Source organism: Strix aluco, chromosome 2 (assembly GCF_031877795.1).
Source record: "Strix aluco isolate bStrAlu1 chromosome 2, bStrAlu1.hap1, whole genome shotgun sequence".
Lineage (NCBI taxonomy): Eukaryota > Metazoa > Chordata > Aves > Strigiformes > Strigidae > Strix > Strix aluco.
In genome coordinates this window covers 18,334,257-18,340,256 of record NC_133932.1, presented here as the reverse complement: position 1 = coordinate 18,340,256, position 6,000 = coordinate 18,334,257, and the positions used below count along the sequence as shown (strand labels likewise).

The following is a 6,000-nucleotide window of genomic DNA, read 5'->3' as shown; positions in this document are numbered from 1 at the left end:
GGCAGGGGATCGCAGGCTCTCTGCTGAATGGCCCCCACAAATGGACTGTCCCCCACCCATGTGAACACTGTGTTCCAGAGCGAGAACCTTGGAAGAAAGGGCTGACTCAAACCAGCCAAAGAGATCTCCCCTGTAGAGCTAAGGCAGCAACGTGCCAAGCAGTTGCTTACTACTTCAGGGCATCCCTTGCCACCTGCTAATGACGACCTTTCTGTTTTAGGCACCCGTTGCTTTGTCTCCAGCCACCACTGAGACCGTGGTAGAATCCCTGGGATGCGCAGAAGAACTGAAGAGCCTCTCGGAGCACAGAAGGTAAAACGAGTCAGCTTTGGTTAAATCAAGAGCTGATTCCAGTTGATCCTGGCTTTCCCTGTCTAACCATGCTGTGGGATGGAAAGGTTTGCAGGCTCCTGCCAGGAAGACGACGGCCAAAGGAAACGAAAGAGAGAAGAGACCTGGGCAGAGGAGAGGCCATGCCACGAAGCAAAGAAGAGAAGAGAGGAAAAGAAGGGGACAGAAGAAAAGCAGGGAGGTGCGAAAGATCAGGAAGCCCCAGGTGTGTACCAGGCTTTGCTGCCTATCTTTGCCAACTCTCCACCCTGCTCTAAGTCAGTCCAACTGACTGGCAAGGGACGGCGAGGGATGGTGCTATGCAGGGTTTGGAAATAACCCCGTGGCAGCTCCCCAGGGGAGCCCTGCTGTGTGGCACAGGGGCACTGTGCACCTCTGCACATGCACAGCTCTCTAAGGGCATTACCTTAGAGGGGATAAGGTGCCAGAGCCACCCCGGAGCTAAGGCCAGCAGTAGCTCTCTTCTGGGATATCAACAATTCCTTGTCAACTGTGTTTCCCAAAGAAAGGGGAACCAAGCCATGCCTGTTCCTGCCTTTGTGGCTTTACCAGTGCTTTCTGGCTCTGTCGTTGTAGGTGCTGATTTCTTGTTACTGGTTGAACCCCTGTGACTCCTGGGCTCCTGCACTGGATGTCCACAATAAAAGGACATTTTCTCCCTTCTGACTGTGTGTGCCATACGATATTCTGGACTAGGTAGAAGTTGTTTTGGGATGAATCCTAGTGGAGGAGTTTGGGATCATCATCCCTTGCGCCAGAATCCTTTCCAGCAGGCATCGGGGCTGAGTTCAGGTGCTTGAGGAGTCAAACGAAGCACAGAATCCCATAGAACAGCTGAGGCTTGGAGGGACCTGTGAAGGTCCTCTGGTCCAACCTGCCTGCTCAAGCAGGGTCACCTAGACCCGCTTGCCCAGGACTGTGGACTAATGGGCACCTTCCCTTGTCACACAGAGCATCTCATGCGCTGGAAAAGGGATGCTCTGGAGAGTTTCTGGCAAATCTCTGGAGAAGAGCTTCTCCCCGCCCCTCTACCAGGGGCTTTTTCAGCTCTGGTGCCCTTCCCAAGGACAGCCCCACCAGGTGGGTGCAGTCAGCACGGCAGGAAAGAACAGGCCGCAGCCGCCACAGTCAGCACTGCAGGAAAGCTGGGACCCCGGGGACCCTCCCAGGCTCTCCAAGCCCAGCCTAGCCCAGTCCAGACAGTGTCCAGAAGAGTGGTCTTATATCCCTTTTCCCAACGTGCTGAACTTCCCTTAAAGCATTAACCACCGGGCTGAAGTGCTAAGGCTTGGACAATAGGCCCAAGCCAGAGTTGACCTATAGATGAATCCTGTATATTTTGTAACTGATAACCGTTGTGCTAGTAGGTATTGTACTAGGTTATAACAAACCGCCTATCCTGATGTAAAAAGTGCTAAAGTGTTGAAGTATTGAAGCCTGAACCACAGGCCCCGAGCCAAAGCTGCTAACTTAGTATGTAGTCATTAACGAAATATGTATGCTCATTAATGAAAGATGTAGCTTAGATATCATAGACTCCTGACTGATGATGAATGTAATGAAAACATGTCTATCCTGAATGTATGTATCTTCTTTTTTGCGTACAGGTAAGTTAACAAGGCCATGAAGCCTGCTGTCCGGCCTTGGGACCAGACGTGTGGCCTTGTTCTAAAAAGAACATAAATAAATTAGATAAGCAGGGAAACTCCCTTAGCTTCTCCCTTGAGCCCTGGCCAGGCTCCGGGGGAATCTAATGTGAGAGTGAAACCAGATGTTCCGCTCAAAACAAAGGTGCCAGTTATTCTGGCTTGCTGATTTGGGGGTATATAAGGCGGGACCCGCTCACAGCGACTTTGGAAGCCTCACCTACGGGTGGACGCACCGCGTAGGATTTCCCACTTGCCGGGAAAGGCTCTCCAAATCCTCGCTGTAACCGGGGCTCCCCGGCGACTGCGGATCTGGATGATGGTAACATATGCAAGTGGTGATGGATCTTTCTTAATCACTATTCTCTCTCTCGTGTAGTAACGATTTGATGCATTACCCTGTATTTTCCTGTTTGTTTAAGTGCACTATTCTGTCTTTTCTTGTTGTATGTTTTCTGTATTATTCTGTTACATGATTTAGCTATTTCCAGTAAAATACGCCTGCTCTTTTCACTCTGGTGTCTGAGTTTGATTGGTATCCCTAATCAGCAAAACACGGGCCCACAATCTTTCTTGTTGGAGTGTAAAATAGCCAAAAGATGCCGATTTCCTGCATTTTTCCTGAAAAGGGCAGGTTTTTAACTCTCTTCGTCGCTTCTATTTTAACCAAGGCATTGCGCAGTATCAACAGTTACACCAGACACACGACATCCAAAGCTGACTATGGATCCCCTTTTTGCCATGAGAAGGGACTTTCGCACAAACGTGTCCCTGGCTGTGCTGGCTGCTCGGTGGGTGAAGGTCGTGGCTCACAGTGGAGCCTGTCTTTCGCCACGATGGTCATTTCCAGGGAGAGCAGCTTGTTGTATTGACCAGGACCCTACAGGGAGAACAGAAGGGCAGGGATGCAGACGCAACATTTGCCACAAGTCCAGCGGAGCAGGTTGCTCCAACGCAGCCCACTGTGACTTTCTATGCTGCTGGACCTGTGGGGATGGTCAGGGGACAAAGGGTTAAACCTGAGTTACCTGCATGAAGCACAGCTGTCGCTAGCCTCGGTGCAAGCTGACCCAGGAGCTGGTCCTGAAACCCCCCAATCCAGGGCACGGAAAGCTTTGAACAGCTGTGACTGTTCTGGAACAGACTGTGCCATGTGCATCCATTTCTATTAACAACTCTTCTCCTGCAGCGGAAAAGGAGTTTGAGATCTTGCTCACGGCTACAGGAGGACGGTGGTGGCCTCGGATGGTGCGTGGGGCTCGGGGCTTGCCTTGCCTATGACCAGCTATGCCCCCAGAGTGACAGAGGAAAGGCTTTCCCTGGGGAAGAGCCATCAGAGCGCATTGGAAATGGAGGAAAGCTTCACTACGGTTTTGCTTGTAGGTGGAAAGTTGTGGATCAGAGAGGAATTCTACATCTTCCATAGCGTAACGCAGGCAACTGGCTGTACAGCAATATATTTTTTTTTTGTTTTGTTTAATATTTCCTGGAAGAGTCTTATGCTGGTACCGAGTAAGGCAGAGTGTCAGACAAAGTAGCTCATTGAATGGGCATGATACAGGGAAATTTACTTGGCTATTAAAAGCCTCATTGCTCTAGAAGTTGCATCTTTTTTCTCTAGTCCTTTTTCTTGGAAGGGGGTGGGCGGAGGGGCACGGAGGGTTTATCTTCATACCTCCTAAAACATGCATTGTAGCAGTCAAGATAGAATATGCCTTTCTCCTGTAGCTTTTGTTTTTTGAGCGTGATGAATTCAGTCAATAGCCCACTGAGTTCAAGAGACACCTTTGATTTTTATCCTTTGGCTGAACAGCCAGATGCAACCTCCCGTCACTGGTGTTAGCACCGGTAATGCAGATTAATCTGCTCTCTACTAATCTAGGCTAGGTACTATCCAACAGTCTATGCGAGAGTACAGCCCGATACAACGTTGCACGTAAGGTCAGTACTAAGAAGAGGTGTGACATTCAAATGAAAAACGAGAGAGCCTGTGCACCTTTTAATGGCTTGAAGGGATGACAGGGAGAAGCACCATATTTATAATACACACACACACACACACACACACACACACACACACACAAAAGTGGATCTTCCCCCTCAATTTCTGATCATTCTGTGACAAAGCCCTGCGCGGCATGATGCGCGCCCTGTCCACATTCAGTGATCCGGATGATGGGGCAGAGCACACCCTCAGACAGCTTGCAGAAGGCACATGACTGGGAGGAGAGGCTCCTGCAGCCGAGGGTTGTGTTGCCAACCAGAGGGACCTTGACAGGCTGGAGAAAGGGGCTGCCAGGAGCTTCCTGTCGTTGAAGAAGGGGAAGAGGGAAGAGCAAAGTCCTGGACCTGGGGAGGAACAAGCCCCTGGAGCTGTATGTGCTGGGGGAGACCCAGCTGGAAAGCAGCTGTGCAGAGCCCTGGGGTGATGGTGGACCCGAAGTTGAGCAACTTGGAGCCAGCAAAGTACCCCTGGGGCATTGGGGGCGAACTGCATCCCGGGCTGCAGCAGGCAGACCACTGGCAGCAGGCGGAGGGAGGGGGTGCTTCCCCTCTGCTCTGCCCTGCTCTGGGCTGCCCGGGGCAAGACAGCCAGGGCCATGCTGGAGAGAACCCCCAGCACGAGGCCCCGCCCACTTTCCGTTGGGCTCCCAGCGTCGGCCATTTTGGAGCCAGCAGCCACCAGAGCCGGCAGCACGGGGCTGTGCTGGCACGGAGCAGCTCTGGGAGGAGGCAGGGTCTGGCCGAACAGCGCTTCCCGGCACCGGCACCCTGCTTCCCATCCTCGCTGTGGCCAGCTGGGCCACATCCTTGGTGCAGAGCGAGGGGTCCTCCTGTCCCGGGCAGGATGGGCCAGGCCAACTGCTGCTGGCACTCCAGGTAGGCTCCCCCCGGGGCTCGGGGACGGGCGGGCACGGCCGGGCCCCTCAGCCACAGCCTTTCTCATGCCCACCGCTCTCTGCTCCGCAGGGAGGCTCTCACCGACGCTGAGGCGGTGCTGAGCACGGACGTGTGGCTGACCCGGGGCCACAGGAGGAGCGAGAGACGCCTTCTCCTCCTCCAGGAGGAACTGGTCGTCGCCAAGTTGCGGTAAGACCCTCAGAGCCCCACTGCCTTTCCCCCATCCCTGGCCCTGCCACCAGGCCAGGGACACTCTGGCACCAGCCCCAGGCCCTGGGCCCTTGGTGCTGGATGCACCAATGTCTGTCCCAAGGTGTCCTGGTTCAGCTAGGATAGGGTTAAGTTTCCCCAGCAGTGGGGAGGGAGCTCTAGCCGGGTTATTCAATACCATGCTGACTTCACGTCCGGGCGCCCAAGCGCGGGAAGATTGGTAAAGGCGTGGTGTGGGGTCGCTCTCCTCACTGCTGTATCGCTATATCCCTTGTTCTGTTTCTTGTTATTACTGTTATTGTTCTTGTTCTTGCTGTTGTTCGGTTTGTTGCTGTGGCACTGTGGTATTAAACCTCTCCTTACCTCAACCCCGGGGTTTGTATTTCACTCCCTGCCCCGTTCCGGTCGGAGGGTGGGGGAGGGGCAGCGGCAGCGTGGTCTCGGGTCCCGGCGGGGCCTAAACCACCACAGCCTTTTTGGCGCCCAGCATGGGGCACGAGAGGGTTGAGATAAGGACAAAAGGAGAAGGTGTGTTAGAGCAATCTGTTAGGTGCAATTTTTCTGTTTTTATTTGTATTGTTTGATAAGGAACATTTGCAATGCTGGCCAACTTGCTTGCGTGGTGGGGCTGGATTAATCCTTATATCCGCTGTGTGTTCCCAGTGCTGGCGTTTGTTGTCGGTGGAAAATGTGTCAAGGGTTTTATTTTGCTATACTGGCTGCTGACTGCTTATAATGGGCTTGCATCAGTGCTTGTGGGGGTGAACCGGTACCTGTTTGCTGCCTGGGCTTTTGTTAGGGGTCTCACCCCCTCTATGGGTGAGCCAGGGGAAGAGATCCTCTCGGTTTTTCAGAGTTTTAGCTATCCTTGGAGCACCCAGGCCAGTGTGTT

General features: G+C 53.1%; 1 long non-coding RNA gene across 1 annotated transcript; it reads left to right on the top strand.

Moving 5' to 3' along the window:
- Positions 1 to 258: 258 nt before the first annotated feature.
- LOC141920131 (uncharacterized) lies at positions 259 to 1,017 on the top strand. Its single transcript, XR_012622217.1, has 3 exons — positions 259 to 312; positions 399 to 556; positions 928 to 1,017. It is a non-coding gene; the product is annotated as an uncharacterized LOC141920131 (long non-coding RNA).
- Positions 1,018 to 6,000: the final 4,983 nt, after the last annotated feature.